Below are 20,755 nucleotides of genomic sequence, written 5' to 3'. Positions count from 1 at the left end.
TGTTCCTTCTACCCAGAAATCCAAAGTAAAACTGACTAGTGAGCACCTCTGGTTTTGCTCTCCACTTCTACTTAATTTTCATTGTTCTTCTAGTCTTACTATAAGTACTTTCCAGGTAAAAAGAGAGAGGGGGGAAATGGAGTAATGGAGACACAAATATTTCAAACAAAACTTGTATTAGTCCGTAGCAAATCTTCACAAACACACTCTGTTACAGGCTGTAAAGTAGCTTATCTGAGCTAGTTAATAGCTCACTTGGAACAGAGCTAATTCCTTAGCAGACATCTGTTGCTGTACCCTGGGCAACATTGACATTCTCCTTTTAACCTGCAACATACTTGGAAGATATAGAGCAGGGGTCGGCAACCTTTCAGAAGTGGTGTGCTGAGTCTTCATTTATTCACTCTAATTTAAAGTTCACGTTCCAGTATTACATTTTAACGTTTTTAGAGGGTCTCTTTTTATGTCTATAATATATAATTAAGCTATTGTTGTATGTAAAATAAATAAGGTTTTTAAAATGTTTAAGAAGCTTCATTTAAAATTAAATTAAAATGCAGCACCCCCTGGACCGGTGGCCAGGACCTGGGCAGTGTGAGTGCCACTGAAAATCAGCTTGCGTGCTGCCTTCGGCACACGTGCCATAGGTTGCCTACCCCTGATATATAGGTTAATCAACAGGAAGATTTCGGATCTAAGCTATAGTTAGTGAAGAGCTGAAGAATCCTCCAGAACTGTATTGTAAACATAGACTCTCTACTAATATTAATCGTCTTATGAGGAATAAATTGTCGTATGATAATGGGCAAAAAATTTGAGCTCCCTTACAGGTCTTCCCCAGTGGAAGCAACCTCTTTGCAATCCATTACATTAGGTTCACTCCTTTACGCTGCCAACTCATTGCATTTATACTGGATATTTTCCAGTTTGCTACTTAGTTTTGAACTTATAAAAGTAACATTTTTTTACATTCTGTTTACTTTGAGGTGACAACTTTTACTACCATTTAGACTGCCATCAGGTTATGAGACCTGGCCAGAGCTTCCACTTTGTACTTTATTACCATGTATACGCTCCAGCACTGTGAAATGTTTTGAAAGAAGATGGATTGTTTTAGTCATAGTGTCTCTGTTGAGATTTCTGTGAAGAACACAACGCTGTAAACAATCTCTATCTTTGTAACTGTCCAAAACATATTTCATTACAGCTTTGAACCAGATGCCATTTAGTCACGCAAATTTTGACTGTCACTGTTATGGAACACTCTGCCCCTCCTCGTCTAAACAACCACGTAAACCAATGCCATACTCAATTGCCTCCTGTAAGAAGCTCCTTGAAAAATCACATCTGCTGGTTGGTCCTGTGCTAAAAATATAGTCACTGACAAAAGGAAAAACTTCCTTGAGAATTCTTTTACAGAGCAACTTCAAGATACTTAAGGCTTGTCTACACAGGAAAGCTATACTGGTATAAGCTAAGGTGTGAATTTGAGGTGCTGTGGTTATACCTGTGTAACTCCCCGTTTGGTAATAAGAGTGCCTTTTCCGGGGTTTATTTGTTGTTTTGGAAGTGGTTTAAGCTAAGCCAAAAACAAAAGTTGTTCTCATTCCAGAATAATTATGTCCATATGGAAGTTACACTGGTTTAGCTCCATTTGTTTAAATATAAGGATATAAATGTAACGGTATAATTGGAAAAATCTCCCACATAGTCAAGTTCTTTCTTTAGAAATTAGATTACTTCAGATAGACTATGTCAGAAACAGTACATTTGAAGTATATATGAATTGTCTTGCTGCTTGTTGCATAAAGATGCTATTTAAAGATAATAGGCAGATTTGTTTATTGCAGCAGAGTTTACCTGTGCGCTCCTTAGCATGCATTCTCTGACTTAATCTAGATAAAATGTGGCATTTCTAGCATACAATTTCTTTGATTGTCTCCTACAAATAAGTAGATACATACTTGGAGTTTAATAACAACAAAACCAGTTAACAGAGCTACTCCCTGTACAGCAATCTAGCAGCATGGAGTATGTATCCCTTATAAGGAATATGAAATTCTGCTAATGGCTTGAGCCCAGGAGTGGGAGTACTGAATTTTCTCAGTCTCTGACATCTTTCCTGGTCTTGGGCAAGTCACTTAGCTCAAAATTTTCAAACTGATGCCTGAAGTTAGGCACCTAAATCCATATTTGGGCACTGTGGCTGGATGCTGGGAATCAGCAACTTGAACTCACACTCTGGTTAACCAGCTAGGCCCCCAAGGAAGGCTTGATTAAGGAGAGGAGTTTGAGATTACCAGATCAGATTGGGGCTGGGTTGCTAATGAGCTAATTAGCCAATTAACAAAGAGACAAGATAAGAGAGCCCACAAAGGAAATGCAGGAGGGGAGAAGTGAGGAAGAGAAAGAATCAAAGACCGGAAGTGAGAAAGAAAGAAAAGGCTAATAGGGCCTGACAGAAGAGTTTTCTGGATTGTGACATCTTCCTCTGCTCAGCCTCCCGCTCTCCCCCGCCCCTTTTGTCCTGTCTTTGGGGAAGGTGTAGCAAAGATGGATAACCTTGTAAATACTGTGACCACACTAAGGGTTTGGCTACACTTGCAGGTGTGCAGCACTGGGAGTTAAAGCTGTCTTCGTACAGCTGTGTAGGGAAAGCGCTGCAGTGTGGCCACACTGACAGCAACCAGTGCTGCAGTGTGACCAGATTTGCAGCATTTGCAGCAGTGTTTGGAGTGGTGCATTATGGACAGCTATCCCACAGAGCACCTCTTCCCATTCTGGTGCCGTGGGTTGTGAGAAGGGGGCGGAGGGTGCGGGTCATTCTAATTCCTGTCCCAGCACCCCGTGATGCATTGCTTCACATCCGAGCAATCCCTATTTTTCCGTCCATGTTTGGCACCATCTTGCTTCTTTCAGCGGTTTCTATGCAGTATGATTTCTGTGGGAAATGGAGCCCGAACTGTTGAGGAATATGCTGATGAGTCTCGCCAGCACATCACGTTTGGCAGTTGAGCTATTCCTTAAGATCCAAAGTGACAGTGAGGAGTCCGACGATGATAGCAATACGAAATTGCTTGTGGCATTCACGGACATGCTCAGCACTGTGGAATGCCACTTTGGCTTGGGAAACAAGCACTGAGTGGTGGGATCACATCGTCATGGAAGTCTGGGATGACGAGTAGTGGCTGCAGAACTTTCGGATGAGAAAATCCACTTTCATGGGACAGTGTGCTGAGCTTACCCCCACCATGCAACGTAAGGATACGAGATTGAGAGCTTCCCTGCCGGTGGAGAAGATGGGTGGCTATTGCAATCTGGAAGCTGGCAACTCCAGACAGTTATTGATCGGTCGGGAACCAGTTTGGAGTGGGAAAGTCAACCGTTGGAATCGTGTTGATGCAAGTTTGCAGGGCCATTAATTGCATCCTGCTCAGAAGAACCGTGACTCTGGGAACATGCAGGACATTGTGGATGGCTTTGCCCAAATGGGTCCCTCTAACTTTGGAGAGGCGATAAATGGGATGCATATTCCTATTCTGGCACCACCCCACCTATTATCTGAGTACATTAATCGGAAGGGGTATTTCTCCATGGTTCTCCAGGCGCTTGTGGATCACTGTGAGTGTTTCATTAACATTAACACAGGCTGGCCCGGAAAGGTGCATGATGCACGCATCTTTCGGAACAGTGGCCTGTTCAGGAAGCTGCAGGCCGGGATTTTTTCCCCAGACCGGAAGATCACAGTAGGGGACGTCGAAATGCCCATTGTGATCCTTGGAGACCCCGCTTACCCGTTAATGCCGTGGCTCATGAAACCGTCCACAGGGAGCCTTGACAGCAGCAAGGAATGGTTCAACTACAGGCTGAGCTGGTGCCGAATGATTGTGGAGTGTGCTTTTGGCCGTTTAAAGGGGCACTGGCAATGTCTGTATGGGAATCTGGACTTGGGGGAAAACAGCATCCCTGCGGTTATATCCACTTGCTGTACCCTTCATAATATTTGTGAAGGGAAGGGTGAAAGATTCAATCAGGCATGGACCTCCGAGGTTCAATGTCTAGAGGCTGAATTTGCACAGCCGAAGAGCAGGGCTACTAGAGAGGCCCAACACAGGGCTTCAAGGATTAGGGATAGCTTGAAGGAGGAATTTGAGGCTGAAAACCAACAGTAATGTTTGGTGCCTTGCACGGGAGTGAAGTGCAGTGGTTACAATGTTAGTAGGAATCTGTGTTTGCTAAGCTGATTTGCAATGCCTGTTTCTTTCCTGGGCTAAGGTATCTTTGACTTTCTGCAATAATAAAGACTGTTTTCAAAGCCAAGAATTCATTTATTGAAAAGAAAATAACTTTATTGACAGATACACAAGTTTTTGGGAACCCAAAAGGGTAGGGGGGTGGGGTGGGGAACTATACAGTAACAGGTTTGAATATGCCTTGTCTGGAGTGCTGTGCAATGACTGCTGCACTTCAGGATGGCTATACTGCATGGTGATGGGGGTTGAGTGCAGAGGGTAAGGGTCGGAGTTCTCAGAGCTGGTTGGTGAATGTACAGGTGTTGGAGGCAGCTGGTAGTGGTGGTAAGAACCTGGATGCTGGGGAAGGGAGTTTTGAGCTGACGAGGACACAAGGGAAAGAGCTTTGGGACAAGGGCGGTGGGGGTGGGTGGGTGCGGTAATGCTCCGCCTGCATAGAGTCTGCTTGGCGCGCCAGGATTCTTATCAGCTGCTTTGTGCTTTTCTTCCTGTCCGCTGCATTTCTCTGGCGGATCCTGCTTTCCCTTTCCCTCCAGTCCTACACTTTTTGATTCTCTGTGACAGAGTGCTACATAACTGCTTGCAGCATGTCTTCTTTGCTTTTTTGCAGCTTCTTCCGGAGGTTTTGTAGTCTCTCAGCCTTTGATAACACGGGCAGCTGAGATCTCCAGGTTGCATCTGTAAAGGCAAAAATGCAACACTTAACAGAGGCAGCTTTGTTTATACCAGACAGTTATTCCTCCGCAGTTAAGGAGGGTAACAGTCTTCACAATAGCATAATTTTCCCATCCCAAAGAGAGCACACATAACCCATGAGAGCCCCGAAATAGTGAGTAAGGGGGACTGATTGTTTCAGGGCTGTACTGTCCTCAGGGATTCTGTGCGTTGGGGAAAGCAAACAACTGCAGGGGGCACCTACACTGAACACTATCCCAACATTTTCCAGAGAAGTTTATCCTGGAAGATATCTTGCTGCTGCGGGTCACCTGGGAAGCACGAGAGGGTCTTCTACTGCAATGCGGATTCCGCCCTGGCCCCTATGCAGCTTGCCTGTGTGCAGCAATGGTCCCCCCACCCCCCGCAGCACAGTAGCACGGACACGTTAGCCTGACTGGGACGAGGACCACAGTGGCTCTCCCAAGAAACCTGCGCAAGCGCATTGCCCACGCTCTGGCTGAAACTTTTGAAGAGATTACCGAGGTCGATTACCGCGACGTGATAGACCACATCAGTGCGCTGTTCTGCATCTAGGCATGCATGCATGCAGCCCTAACTCTCCCGAAAAATTTCCATCCTAAAAATAAAAGCCACTTACCGGGAATCCACTCCTCTGTTTGTCCTCCACCAGGCACCGAACGCCGCAACTGGCTACCTTCCTCCTGGCTTGAGAAGAGCTCCTGGCTGCATGCCTCCAGAGACTCTGGGATGTCTCCCCGAACCCCAGTACCCCCTCTCTCGCTTTCCTCCTCCTCCTCCCCCCACCGCTCTGAAGTGTCCATCATGGTCCTCGGAGTGGAGTTGGGGTCACCCCCACGTATCGCGTCCAGCTCTTTGTAAAAATGACAGGTTGTGGGGGCAGCACCAGAGCGGCAGTTTCCCTCGCGGGCTTTGCAGTAGGCACTCCGCAGCTCCTTCACTTTAACCCTGCACTGCAGCATGTCCCGGTCATGGACCCTTCCAGCATGACCCTTGATATCTGCCCATAGGTATCATAATTCCTACTGCTGGAGCGCAGCTGGGACTGCACAGCTTCCTCCCCCCAAACGCTGATGAGGTCCAGCAACTCGCCATTGCTCCATGCTGGGGCTTGTTTGGCACGTGGAGGCATGGTCACCTGGAAAGATTCACTGATTGCACTCTACACCTGACTGAGCAAACAGGAAGGGGATTTTTAAAATTCCCGGGACATTTAAAGGGCAGGTCTGATGGTTGGTCACCTGAGGCCAGGGCAGTAGAGTTCGAACTGATGAGCAGAGTGGCTGAACAGGCATTCTGGCATACCTCCGAATACCTCTGGAGGCCAATAACAGCACTTTTGGTGGACACACTGTTGGAGCAGCGCTGCAACAGCAGCGCTATAGTCGTTATTCCTCAGGCCGAGGTGGAGTACAACCAGCGTTGTAGCCAGGGAGAAACAGCGCTGTATGTGCCTTGCAAGTATGGACGGTGAGTGAGTTGCAGCGCTGTAAAGTCACCACCAGCGCTGCAACTCTTCAGTGTAGCCAAGCCCTAATATATAAAAGGTGGTGGAGTGAAACACCATAGGGGCTGGTCTGCACTAGGAACTTACATCGGCATAGCCACGTTGCTCAGGAGTGTGAAAAATCCACACTGCTGAGTGATGTAGTTAAGCCTCCCGAACCTCTAGTGTAGACAATGCTAGGTCAATGGAAGAATTCTTCCTTCAGCCTAGCTACTGCCTCTTGGGGAGGTGGATTACCTACACCAGTGGGAGAATTCCATCGGTGTACATGGCATCTACTCTGAAGTGCTGCGTGGTGAAGCTGTGCCGCTGTAGCATTTCAAGTCTAGACAAGCCCTAAATAAACTGCATGGTGATAGCTTCAAAAGGGTAGGTCTCTGAGCAGTCAGTGTGAAGCAAAAAAGGATGGGCACAGGGGGATGCCATCACAGGTAAGTAGATTAAGTGACTTATTTTTCATTCAGAGATGCTGAATTTTTCATTCAGAGATTGATATCAGTGGCACCTTAAAGACTAACAGATTTATTTGGGCATAAGCTTTTGTGGGTAAAAAACCTCGAGGTTTTTTACCCAGGAAAGCTTATGCCCAAATAAATCTGTTAGGTCTTTAAGGTGCCACTGGACTCCTTGTTGTTTTTGTGGATACAGATTAACACGGCTGCCTCCTGATAATTGATATCAGTGATATCTGTTGGTGCTGAGGACCTCTGAAAATCAGGCCACTTTACTTACTTGCCTAAGTTTAGGCATGCATGTTTGAAAGCTTGGATCCTACTCTCTCTGCTTCCATTTTACCTTCTGAAAAAATTGGAATAAGTTGCCTACTACACAGTGACATTGTGAGGATTAACTCAGTTAATGTTTTTGGAGTGCTCTGAAAATAAGTGCAAGTAAAATTTTCTTACCTTGACTCCCATGTCTTTATATCACTAATTTTGGATCCAGTTCTCTGAGGTGTTGCATGTCTCCTTTAAGGTGCTGAACACTCTCAACTTATATTGACTTAACTAGGAACTGAGGTCACTCAGTGTCGTGAACAGTCTGTGGCTTGCTCAACAAATAACTCATCAACACCAAAAGGAATAACAATCTTAAAATTGGTCTCCTTTAAACCTGTCATAGTGAGGAAGGGCTGATAATTGCCCTTCCAATAAAGTATAACCTGAGTGTGCTTCCCCTAAACTTGGGGAGAGGAAAATAATTCAGCAAATCCCTTTGAAAAAGCAACTCTTTCTGAATTAGTTTGTTTTCGACTGTAAGAAACACACTTAAAGAGCATGTTGTTGAAGCACATTTTGCATAGGAAAGAGCTTGCAACATAGTTGTTATGAGACCTTTTCAGTAGGATCACAGCGTTTATCAAGATTTGTAGTTGGTTTAGGGTTAATCATTAATTAAACAGTACCTGATGATGGGTCAGTTTAGCACTACAAGGTCACTTCACTGTGAATTCCTCTTTTCCCAAGAGTTGGGGTGAGAGAGAAGGGAGCAGGGACTTGAAATGAAGAATTACTGTGTCATAAGGCTTTCTGCTCACCCAGGAATCGTGACCTTCTGTAGCAGTGCCACAATCCCTTAGCTCAAGTCAGTTTTTGTGGAGATGGTTCAAATAAAATATTTAGAGGAGGCAGTTAAGTACCCAAGTACTGTGAATACATGATGTATTGTATCTTTCTCATTTTGAATCACCTCATCTTTTCCCTCAGAGGTGTGGCAAGGATGGCCAAAGACTAGAAGGTATGATCCTTGCTTTGGATCTGGAACGCTCAAGTTTTTGTGAAGAGCGGAGTGCCTGCTAGTGTTGCACTAAAGACTCATCTACACTTCATTGAGTTGGGAGCCAGTCTGTACCATGGTTGATTCCACAGATGGTACTTGCCCACACACAACATATTTGAAGCAAGATTGCTTGCTGTGAGGTGAATTGTGTTTTGGCCTTGCTGGTGAGCAGCATTGTAGTACAGTTGCCAAGCTTTTAACATGGTTATGGGATGTTACTGCTGAAGTGTGTATGGGACTGCCTCACCATGTCTGTATAACAGCGTTAGCCAGTCTTCATATGTACCAGATAGGAAGAGCTCCTCTCAGCACTCTGTGATCCCTGGATCAGCTATCCCACAGCATGTTTTGTTGAGGCACGGTGGTTTGCCCTGTACTTTGTTACGCAATTGATACAGTAACGTAGCTGGTGGGATTCAGCGGAAGCAGCTGCTTCCACTCAAGCCAGCAGGCGTGGAAGCGGCGCCTGCCAGCCGCACCGCCGGAGGAGCCGCGGGGCAGCAGGCCGGCTCGGAAGTCGCGCCTGCCAGCCGCGCTGCCCACCGCACAGCCGGAGGAACCACAGAGCGGCAGGATGGCTTGGAAGCAGAGGAGGGAAGGTGAGCAGGGGTGGTGGTGGGGTGTCCGGTCTAGGGACGTGGCCAGAGGGGGGTAGCCAAGGGGGCGTGGCCAGAGGGGGAGCCAAAGGGGGGGCGCCTTTTTTTTGTTTTTTGCTCCCCCTACCCTGAAAAACCTGGCTACGCCACTGAAGTGATGCCATGGAATCGAATGATTCTGGGATCACTACCAAGCCCCCTAGAGTCCTGTGTTCCCAATGGAAGCCAAGAAAGAGTAGAATAGTACTGAGCTCAGACTTCTAAACAATTAGTGAAACAAAAGATAGATGTTGTAAGACTTGTAAAAAGAACATCTCTACATAAGGGAAAGGTTTCTGTTGCCCATTTAAGTCAGTAATGTGTGTGGCAAGGAAGAATTTCAGACTTGATACCATAAGATAATGAGATTGGGAGAAGAGATACAGTCTTTTAAAGCAGAGGTCTTGCTGTTCTTAAAACAAAGAATTGTAAGCATGCTAGAAACTTCTGGGTTAGTCCTCTACACTCAAGAACTGGCTAAATGCACCCAACATCATTAAGTCAATCGAATAATAAAGACGTGCGTAGAATATATATCCAGTGATTAAGCACCTTCGTTCTAAATCATGTAAAGTAGAAGGTGGGGGGAAGGGAGAAGCAAATAGTGTGAATTATGATGACTAAATACTTCCAGTGTGAAATGCCATTAGCTAAAGATCAGATAGATAAATGAAATGGGTATCTAATACAGTCCAACTTTCTTCCAATCTGATTCCGCGGATGCTCCCTAGGAGAAGTTTTCAAGGTTAACTTATTTGCTGTGCTATAGTAGGTGAAGGCAGATGCATCCATCACCTTGGAAGCCTTGTGTATAATGAATACTCAGAACAACCACTCTGGTATTCGTGGCAGAAATCGTTTTGCTTCCCTTCTGTAATATAAACTAGGTTAATTTTTTAAAAAAAAAGTTCCTTGGCTTTCTAGCATTCCACGACAGAGTGGAATAAACAGGGCAGTCATAGCATGGGATGTGCTTCGCTGTGTTAGTATTATTGTATAGTATTTCCATTGTTGTGTGAGCGAAAAAGTGAGAGCTGAGTTTCAGTCTTCAACTTGTGAGGATAAAAGTGACCTAAGAGAATCCTTTCCCCTGCATGGTTGTGTTACTTTTATTCCCTACTCTGTCTCATGTTAAAGATGAGACCAACACTAGAAATTGCTATAACTAAAGAAGAAATGGTACACAGGTAAATTGAGAAAAATGCACGGGAGGCAAGAGCATGCAATATGTAAGATGCTCAAAAGAGAGCCTACATTATCCTCCTTGAGGGGATAATCTCATGGAAAGGAAACATTGATATAGTATCGGTGATTGCTGAGAAATCTGGATGCATTCCCCTTTGTCACACCCTAGTTTCCAGCTGCATGACTCCTTTTCCATCGTATTGCAGGCAGAGTTGAATACGTTGTAATAAATGCTTTTGCTAATTTTCATCAGACAACTTAGTGCAATTTATTTTGGGTAGCTGAGAGGTGCATGGGAAGGTATGTAAAGGGTAATGTTATTCGTCAAATTAGAAAGTTGTCCATATAAGGGTCTCACAACCTTTGCTGCTGTGTGAGCCCATCAGAACAAGGTCTGATTTTATTCAGTTCCTTTTAGTTAGCTTTAAAGTGTTTTCAGTAACATGCCTGGATAATCTGACCATATTTCCTGTTGAACTCCAGTGTAACCCATGTTATTTAAAAGAATGCAGATGAGGGCTTTTAGGGTCTCATGTGCTGAAGGTTCATCAGGCAAAACTCACAAACAAACAAACGATTTACAGAAAAATGCTGAAGTTTTTTTCTCCTCTTTATCTCAGATTTTCTTTTTTGTACATTTAACTATGTCTGCAGTTTTATAAGGCTAAACAACTCCCTGTATTTAAATCCTCTTTCTTGCCTACATTCTCCATAACCCCAGCGGTATCTCTAAGAAATACTGTCCTTTGGTGTATCAGATAGAGATGGATTATCCTTTGTGTTAAATGTGCCATAGAATCATAGAATTTAAGGCTGGAAGGAGCCACCAGATCTTCTAGTCTGACCTCATGTATATTACCAGTTGGCCTTGTATTGAGCCCAGTTACTTCGGTTAGACTAAATTATGCATCCCTCAGGAGACTATAAACTGTTGTGTGCCACTGGCAGAAAAGAGAAGGAAAGGAAGTGCACTAATGCCTGAGGACTTTGCAATGGCAGGGAATTGATTTGGCGAGATATACCTACCTAATCCTAGCAAGTGACCCATGCTATTCCTATGTACTCTGAATACCAAATTTTATTAGGGTCCCCCAATATGTATACATGCAAATTGGGGTAGCAAAGTGCAAAATTTTCCAGTATTTAATGCAGATATTGCTTCTGCCTGTAAAAACATACTAGTTGTACAAATTAATGTGTAAAAACAATGAGGAGTCCTTATGGCACCTCAGAGACTAACAAATTTATTTCGGCATAAGCTTTCATGGGCTAAAACCCACTTCATCAAATGCATGGAGTGAAAAATACAATAAGCAGGTTATATACATTACAGCACATGAAAAGATGGGAGTTGCCTTACCACGTGGGGTGTCATTGCTAGTGGGACCAATTCAGTAAAGGTGGAAGGGGTGAATATCAACAGAGGGAATTACTTTTAAATTCATCCCTTCTTGCTGCAGTGGGTGATCAGCTGAACATCTCTTCACATTAGGATGGTCAACTTTCTAGTTGCACAAAACCAAATGCCCTGCCCTGTCCCTTCTCTGAGGCCCTGCCCCCTACTCACATCACCCCCCCCGTCCCCCATCACTCACTCTCCTCCACCCTTACTCACTTTCACCGGGCTGGAGCAGGGGGTTGTGGTGTGGGAGGGGGTGAGGATTCCGGTTGGGGATGCAGGCTCTGGGGCGGGGCTGGGGATGAGGGGTTTGGGGTTCAGGAGAGGGCTCTAGAATGGGGCAAAGGGTAGGGATGCGGGAGGAGGTCAGGGGTGCAGACTGCAGACAGGTGATGCTTACCACAGGTGGCTCCTGGAAGCAGCCAGCATGCCTGGCTACTAGGTGGAGGTCCGAGGAGGCTCTGCCTGCCCGCCCCTCAGGTGCCACCCCTGCAGCTCCCATTGGCCATGGTTTCTGGCCAATGGAAGCTGCGGAGCCAATGCTTGGGGTGGGGGCAGCATGCGGAGCCCCCGTGGCTGCCACTGCACCTAGGAGCAGGACATGCCGGCCACTTCTAGTAGTTGCATGGAGCCAGGGCAGGCAGGGAGCCTGCCTTAGCCCCACTGCGCTGAGCCCCTGAGGTAAACATTGCCTGGCCAGAGCCCCTACTCTGAGCCCCCTGCCCTAAGTCAGAACCCCCTCCTGCACCCTAACTCCCTCCCAGACCCCACAAGCCAACTCCTTGCCCGAGCCCACACCCCAAACACCTTGGCGGCAGCCCGGAGCCCCCTCCTGCACTCCAAACCCCTCATCTCCAGTCCCACCCTGGAGCCCGCAACCCCAACCAGAGCCTTCAGCTCCTCTCCTGCACCCCAACCTCCTGCCCTGGCCTGGAGCCCCCCACGCACCCTGAACCCCTAATTTCTGGCCCCCCTGGAGCCTAGGGGAAACCCCAAGCCTCCGTGCCCCCCCGCGGGACTGTGTGTGGCCCACAGCTGATTGTTTAATGTGGGTCAATGGCCCCTGATTTAAAAAAAAAAAAGTTCCCCACTGCTGGTCTAAAGGGTGCTTTAGAAACTTCCTCTTAAATGTGTGTTTGTTTGTTTTTTATTAAGTAAACACTAGATTCAAAACCATGAATTCTCTGCTACTTAGACAATTTTATTCAACATTAAAAATGCATTTGATAGGGTTTTAAATCAGCTTAAACACCCATATCCTTGCCACATTATATGCATTTCAGAATAGAAAGGTAACAAGTCTGTATAAGCAGCAAAGAATCCTGTGGCACCTTATAGACTAACGGACGTTTTGGAGCATGAGCTTTCATGGGTGAATACCCACTTCCTCAGATGCATGTAGTGGAAATTTCCAGGGGCAGGTATATATATGCTAGCAAGCAAGCTAGAGGTAACGAGGTCAGTTCAATCAGGGAGGATGAGGCCCTGTTCTAGCAGTTGAGGTGTGAAAACCAAGAGAGGAGAAACTGGTTCTGTAGTTGGCAAGCCATTCACAGTCTTTGTTCAATCCTGAGCTGATGGTGTCAAATTTGCAGATGAACTGAAGCTCAGCAGTTTCTCTTTGAAGTCTGGTCCTGAAGTTTTTTTGCTGCACGATGGCCACCTTAAGGTCTGCTATAGTGTGTCCACGGAGGTTGAAGTGCTCTCCTACAGGTTTTTGTATATTGCCATTCCTAATGTCTGATTTGTGTCCATTTATCCTTTTCCGTAGAGACTGTCCAGTTTGGCCGATGTACATAGCAGAGGGGCATTGCTGGCATATGATGGTGTATATTACATTGGTGGATGTGCAGGTGAATGAACCAGTGATGGTGTGGCTGATCTGGTTAGGTCCTGTGAGGGTGTCGCTGGTGTAGATATGTGAGCAGAGTTGGCATCGAGGTTTGTTGCATGGATTGGTTCCTGAGCTAGAGTTGGTATGGTGCGGTGTGCAGTTACTGGTGAGAATATGTTTCAAGTTGGCAGGTTGTCTGTGGGCAAGGACTGGCCTGCCACCCAAGGCCTGTGAAAGTGTGGGATCATTGTCCAGGATGTGTTGTAGATCCTTGATGATGCGTTGGAGGGGTTTTAGCTGGGGGCTGTATGTGATGGCCAGTGGAGTCCTGTTGGTTTCTTTCTTGGGTTTGTCTTGCAGTAGGAGGCTTCTAGGTACACGTCTGGCTCTGTTGATCTGTTTCCTTATTTCCTCGTGTGGGTATTGTAGTTTTGAGAATGCTTGGTGGAGATTTTGTAGGTGTTGGTCTCTGTCTGAGGGATTAGAGCAGATGTGGTTGTACCTCAGTGCTTGGCTGTAGACTATGGATCGTGTGATGTGTCCGGGATGAAACCTGGAGGCATGAAGGTAGGCATAGCAGTCGGTAGGTTTTCGATATAGGGTGGTGTTAATGTGACCATCACTTATTTGCACTGTGGTGTCAAGAAAGTGGACCTCCCGTGTAGATTGGTCCAGGCTGAGGTTGATGGTGGAATGGAAGCTGTTGAAATCGTGGTGGAATTTTTCCAGAGTCTCCTTCCCGTGGGTCCAGATGATGAAGATGTCATCAATGTAGCGTAGGTAGAGAAGGGGCGTGAGTGGACGAGAGCTGAGGAAGCGTTGTTCCAGGTCGGCCATAAAGATATTGGCATATTGTGGGGCCATGCGGGTGCCCATAGCAGTGCCACTGATCTGGAGATATATATTGTCATCAAATTTGAAATAGTTGTGTGTAAGTATAAAGGCACAGAGCTCAGCAGCCAGTTGTGCTGTGGCATCATCAGGGATAGTGTTCCTGACAGCTTGTATTCCATCTGTATGTGGGATGTTTGTGTAGAGAGCCTCTACATCCATGGTGGCTAGGATGGTGTTTTCTGGGAGGTGACCAATGCATTGTAGTTTCCTCAGGAAATCAGTGGTGTCACGGAGATAGCTGAGAGTGCTGGTGGCATAGGGTCTGAGTAGAGAGTCCATATAGCCAGACAGTCCTTCAGTGAGAGTGTCAATGCCCGAGATGATGGGGCGTCCAGGATTTCCGGGTTTGTGGATCTTAGGTAGTAGATAGAATAACCCTGGTCGGGGCTCTAGGGGTATGTTGATTTCTTCTGGTGTTAGTGCAGGGAGTGTCCTGAGTAGATGCTGTAAATATGTAGAGTAGAAGTCTGTATATGCTCTTTTGAGAAAGTACTGGCGCTGAGGAGATACAATAAGGATTTACCCCTCTTTCATTTGTCTTCTCTGCTTCACAGGAGACCAAGATTTACAGTTTAAATTGTTGATCTAATTAATTGTCAATTTGCTAGTCGTGTGGGAGTAATGAGCTGACCTATCAAATATAAAGAGCTGTCAATATTTTTATCAGCCAGCGCAACTTATGTCTGTCTGTACATGTTGGCATGACATCCATGGAATAAACGTGGTTCTGCAATTTATCACACACCTTTGACCATTTCACTTGCCCTTTGGCTGCTAATCCATCTCTTGGGGTATTTAACATTCCGGGCCTCTGAGCAGCTTCAAATAGCTGCCTTTGTTGTTTTTGTTTTTTCCAGTAACCTGCTTGCTAGAGAAATCTGCTCTACGATGAGCAATATACAGTCCTGAATCAATGATGTGTTTAAAGTTTGATAGCTTGCATTCCAGCAGGGGATTGGAGAGATGAGGTTCGTGGCTTTCCAATAGGTTGCACAGCATTATTTCTAGATGTACAGGGTGGAAGTTGTGACATTGTAAGCTACAGAAAAGCTATTTTAAGTCATTCTACAGGTTTCATTGGTACTCTCTAAGCCTGATATAATTGGGCTTCTTGTAAGTGAAGTATCTGGTTTTATAGGCAAAGAGATTGGGGGATGGGAATTCACTAATAAATCATTTTGCATAATTCAGCTTATTATTTGTATTGTGGTAATGCCTGGCCTTGAGGGGCTTAGCCCCACTATACCAGCTACTGCAGAAAGAGATGGTCCCTGCCCCAAAGAGCTTTCATGTTAAGTAAGAGGTTACCATGGCACATCGAGGAATACATGAGGGTGGAGTATAAAGATTTATTAGCAGTTACTTGGAATAGCCTACATAATTCATTCACTGCTACACCACTTGTGAGTAATGCAACTGTCCTTACCACATGCTGCTAACACTTCTATATCGCACTGCATCATCATGTACCCTGGAAGATCATTCTGAACGAAGCAGGTCTTCTGTGGTTCACTGGCTCATTCAGTGTGCAAATCTTGATTACAACATGTTTTAATAGTGTAGTACACAACTAGGGTAACTATGCATGTGTGCACTATGTAGCCTTCTTTCATCTTTTACTCTGGCTGATTGACAGTTGTTAAAAATATCATCGTTAGTCTTACAACTATGCACATAGGCTCATAACTCAACCATGTCAAAACCAAGAGCTCTCTTCTTCCACAGTGGTTGAATTTCTGTTTTCTATCCTCAGTTGTTAGAACTGTTCCAAACAAAGTGTGCGACAATGCTTTTATACTGGGGAATAGGTGTCCCCCCCCCACTTCCATCATTCTGCAAGACTGCTGAACTGCTTTTGCCCAAATTAGAAACAAAAACAAAGTTTGTGTGTGTGTAAGAGAGAGAGAGAGAATCATCTTTGAGCAGAACAAGGACTGGAAATTTTAGTTCACTAGCTTATTTGGGGGGTGGGAGTGGGAGCCTGAAAAAGGAGCTCTAATAGAAATTCTTGGGCAGTTGTAAGTAGCTGTGAGCAGCACACTAGCTATAATTAGTTAGTTAACATTGCTTTATCCCCATGCATAGAGGTATGATTTCAGTAAGCATGAGTTGGTCATGCTTTGAGGGTGTGGAACATGGTTTCACAGTCCCAACGAAACATGCTCAGGCCAACATTTTGCTATTATGAGACATGCATGCTCCGGCCTGCCTCTTTGGCTCTTACAGCAAAGATTTTTCCTACTTTGGTTAAAAGTATAGAGAGAGGGAAAACCAGCCTTTAATTACGCATGCTGTATAATACGTGCTCTTCCCTCTCTGACACAGGTTGACTCAGTAGTGGCTATTTAAAGCAACAAGGCTTGGCTGTAGGTGTGGTTCTGTCAAAATGATCACACATCAGTGGAGCTGGAAGACTTCTTACAAAAGTAAAAGTCTTGATTATTTCATAATCTCTGCCCTTCCTGTGTCCAGCGAGGTGCCTTGGTAATTTTTATAACAGATTTCTTGTAGTGTACAAGTCAAATGAAATGAAGCTGGCACAATGACAGGAGGCAGCAGTATCAGTGTTGCCAGCCCTTGTGATGAGTGAGTGTCTTGCTAAAAGCTGCAGCTGCTGGAATCAAGACACTGCAGAAGTGTCTGTTTTCAGTTGAAGATAAAAGCTTGAAAATGTGAACAGGTTTCAGTGGTAGCCATGTTAGTCTGTATCAGCAAAAAAACCAAGGAGTCCTTGTGGTGCATCATAAAGACTCCGAAATCAGCACGCAAAATTGATTCATTATTAACAGTAAACTTATTATGATTTTAAACTAATCTAATTATTTTAGGGGCCCTGATCTTTGGTTTTTGAATGCTTGGGGCTGTCAGTGTGGAGTATGTGACTTGTATAGTAACCATAAGTGATCTGGAGAAAGGGGTAAACAGTGAGGTAGCAAAGTTTGCACATGACACTAAACTTCTCAAGATAGTTAAGACCAAAGCAGACTGTGAAGAACTTCAAAAAGATCTCACAAAACTAAGTGATTGGGCAACAAAATGGCAAATGAAATTTAATGTGGATAAATGTAAATTGCACATTGGAAAAAATAACCCCACTATACATAGAATATGATGGGGGCTAATTTAGCTATAGCGAGTCAGGAAAAAGATCTTGGAGTCATCGTGGAGAGTTCTCTGAAGATGTCCACGCACTGTGCAGAGGCGGTCAAGAAAGCAAACAGGAAGTTAGAAATCATTAAAAAGGGGATAGAGAATAAGACTGAGAATATCTTATTGCCCTTATATAAATCCATGATATGCCCACATCTCGAATACTGTGTACAGATGTGGTCTCCTCATCTCAAAAAAGATATACTAGCACTGGAAAAAGTTCAGAAAAGGGAACCACTAAAATGATTAGGGGTTTGGAGAGGGTCCCATATAAGGAAGGATTAAAGAGGCTAGGACTCTTCAGCTTTGGAAAAGAGGAGACTAAGGGGGAGATATGATAGAGGTATATAAAATCATGAATGATGTGGAGAAAGTGGATAAGGAAAAGTTATTTACTTATTCCTATAATACAAGAACGGGGGGTCACCAAATGAAATTAATAGGCAGCAGGTTTAAAACAAATAAAAGGAAGTTCTTCACGCAGCGTACAGTCAACTTATGGAACTCCTTACCTGAGGAGGTTGTGAAGGCTAGGACTATAACAGTGTTTAAAAGAGAACTGGATAAATTAATGGTGGTTAAGTCCATAAATGGCTGTTAGCGAGGATGGGTAAGGAATGGTGTCCCTAGCCTCTGTTTGTCAGAGGATGGAGATGGATGGCAGGAGAGAGATCACTTGATCATTTCCTGTTAGATTCACTCCCTCTGGGGCACATGGCATTGGCCACTGTTGGTAGACAGGATATTGGGCTAGATGGACCTTTGGTCTGATCCGGTACGGCTGTTCTTATGTTCTTATGTTCTCTTTGGGAAGGCTTGCAATCATCCCATCAGAACATTTTGCAGTCCAAACGCTCATGTTGATTTAGATGCTCAGGATATGCAGGTGTTTGGTTTGGGTGATGTCTCCTACTTATGAATGGACATCTGCAGGCTATGTGGCAGGAGTGAGAAAGGGAGGAGCAGCAGCTGGAGTGGAAGGAGATCTTCGGTACATGCCCTATCAACCAAGAGTTATCTGCTTGGCTGAGTGGACTGAGTCCTCTGCACTCTTCTCCTGAGTCCTGACTCAAAGGGTATGTCTTCATTACAGAGTTAACTTCCGTTCTTACCTGAGTCTCGACCCAACCCTCCCCCCCCACTGTCTACATTCATAAACCTTTTGCTAGCTTTGGAGGTGCTTTAAGCTAGGGCTAGCTGACCTGGCTGGGTGTATAGATTCTACTTTCACTCAAGCTTGATTCTGCCCACTTTGCAGTGAAAATGCAGTTTTAAATCACTTAAGTGCTGATAGTCATCCAGTGGCCTCCCACAAATTCCCTGAAGTTGACTGGGAAAGAATCTTAAAATGTCTCAATGCAAAGAGCCATGGGACTTTCCCCAGACAACCATGAGTGCAGAAACAGTGAGGGTACAATAACATTGGTGGGACTTCGCTGGCACACCCAAACTAGGCTAATCCAATGAGCTCACACCTGGAGGCTTATTGCCCAGGCTGACCTTGCAATGAAGACATACCCCAAAGTTCCTCTGTTGGGATGGTGTTGGCAGGGCCGTCAGAGTAGGAGGTTTTGGAGTTAACACCCCATTGAGAGGAATGGGGCAAGTCAGACCTCTCAGAGCTATTGTTTCAGTCTGTTTGCAGACTCAGGCAGCCATCATTGCATTGGTTATATTTGGGTAACTTTAAAAAAAAAAGAAAAAGAAAAAGCTTTTCTTTGCAACCATGAGGGCTAGAAACTTTCCAAAGCAAAAGGTGAAATTCTGATGTAATCACATTTCTGGGGGCTGAAGCCTGAGGCAAGGACTGCTTGATTTTCTGTCTCATAAAATAATTAGTCAGCAAAGGGGTTTAGTCATGCTTGATGTTTGGCAAGGGGAAAAAACCCTATCTTGTCATAGGACCCACCTATATGTTTGAACGCTGAGTAACAGTAAACTGAGAACTAATTTGGATAAGGCTGGAAAAGAGAGGCCTAGGAACTAAGTGGATGCTAATCTGACACTGCCCAAGTTAAAACCCCCTGGACATGTCAGAACAAAAGGCAGAAAATGAGTAACTGAGAGGCCAACACAGCCTCCCTTTGGTGGCAATGGGAGTTTTTACTTTTTACTGTAGTTAGTTACCATTGGGCAGGTACAGTACTTTCTGAGGTTGGTACTTTATATTGTAGGTGGGTGCCTATCAGTGTTCCCTACTGTCCTAATAGGATTTTGAGCCCTGAATGAAATGTGTCTTAGGCATATAATTAGCATAATAACCATCTGAAAATCTCAAAGTACAGACAGTCTGTGAGGGTAGCTGAAATACACTGTCCTACTCAAAAGGCAACCCCAATTATGACTGCAGACAGGCTTCAAACACCATCACAGTGGTTAAGAAGCTAGCCCGTTCCCAATCTCTTGGTCTGAACAAAGGGGCATAGTGGCAATTGTTAGGAGAAGGAGCACATTGCCAGAAGTTCATTTGTTTGCCGTCACGTTTGTTATCAGTGCTATTTCGGAAGAAGATAAAAAGTGAAACCTAAAAAAGATGGGTTCTCTATGCCCAGTTTGACAAAATCTGATTTCTGGCTTCATGTACGTTATGTTGAACTGCCCAACGCAATAATTGCATTTATGTAAAGTACAAAGAACAGGGTCACTAAACTTGTTAAGAACACAGTGAGATTTATGTGTGCTGGTACAGTTGCATAAACTAATATTTCCCAAATTTAGGAAAGCTAAACTTGGAAAATGAATCCCATCGTTTCTCTTTTTTACATGCTTGAGGAACAATAGAAATAGCTAACAAAGGTGACATTTAAAAGGAAAGCAGCAAAGAATCCTGTGGCACCTTATAGACTAAAAGACGTTTTGGAGCATGAGCTTTCGTGGGTGAATACCCACTTCCTCAGATGCCTGTAGTGGAAATTTCCAGGGGCAGGTATATATATATGCTAGCAAGCAAGCTAGAGATAACGAGATCAGTTCAATCAGGGAGGATGAGGCCCTGTTCTAGCAGTTGAGGTGTGAAAACCAAGAGAGGAGAAACTGGTTCTGTAGTTGGCAAGCCATTCACAGTCTTTGTTCAATCCTGAGCTGATGGTGTCAAATTTGCAGATGAACTGAAGCTCAGCAGTTTCTCTGTCTGAGGGGTTAGAGCAGATGCGGTTGTACCTCAGACAGAGACCAACACCTACAAAATCTCCACCAAGCATTCTCAAAACTACAATACCCGCACGAGGAAATAAGGAAACAGATCAACAGAGCCAGACGTGTACCCAGAAGCCTCCTACTGCAACACAAACCCAAGAAAGAAACGAACAGGACTCCACTGGCCATCACATACAGCCTCCAGCTAAAACCCCTCCAACGCATCATCAAGGATCTACAACCCATCCTGGACAATGATCCCACACTTTCACAGGCCTTGGGTGGCAG

General features: G+C 44.9%; 1 protein-coding gene and 1 long non-coding RNA gene across 2 annotated transcripts in view; both read left to right on the top strand.

Moving 5' to 3' along the window:
• Positions 1 to 20,755, top strand: part of MYO10 (myosin X) — a 254,009-nt gene that overhangs the window by 70,712 nt on the left and 162,542 nt on the right. The window lies entirely within an intron of this gene.
• On the top strand, positions 12,806 to 20,384 carry LOC127043641 (uncharacterized). The gene is made up of 2 exons (XR_007772295.1): positions 12,806 to 12,904; positions 20,290 to 20,384. It is a non-coding gene; the product is annotated as an uncharacterized LOC127043641 (long non-coding RNA).

Source organism: Gopherus flavomarginatus, chromosome 2 (genome assembly GCF_025201925.1).
Source record: "Gopherus flavomarginatus isolate rGopFla2 chromosome 2, rGopFla2.mat.asm, whole genome shotgun sequence".
NCBI lineage: Eukaryota > Metazoa > Chordata > Testudines > Testudinidae > Gopherus > Gopherus flavomarginatus.
Note: the sequence above shows the minus strand (reverse complement) of the source record. Positions and strands in the feature narration are given on the sequence as shown.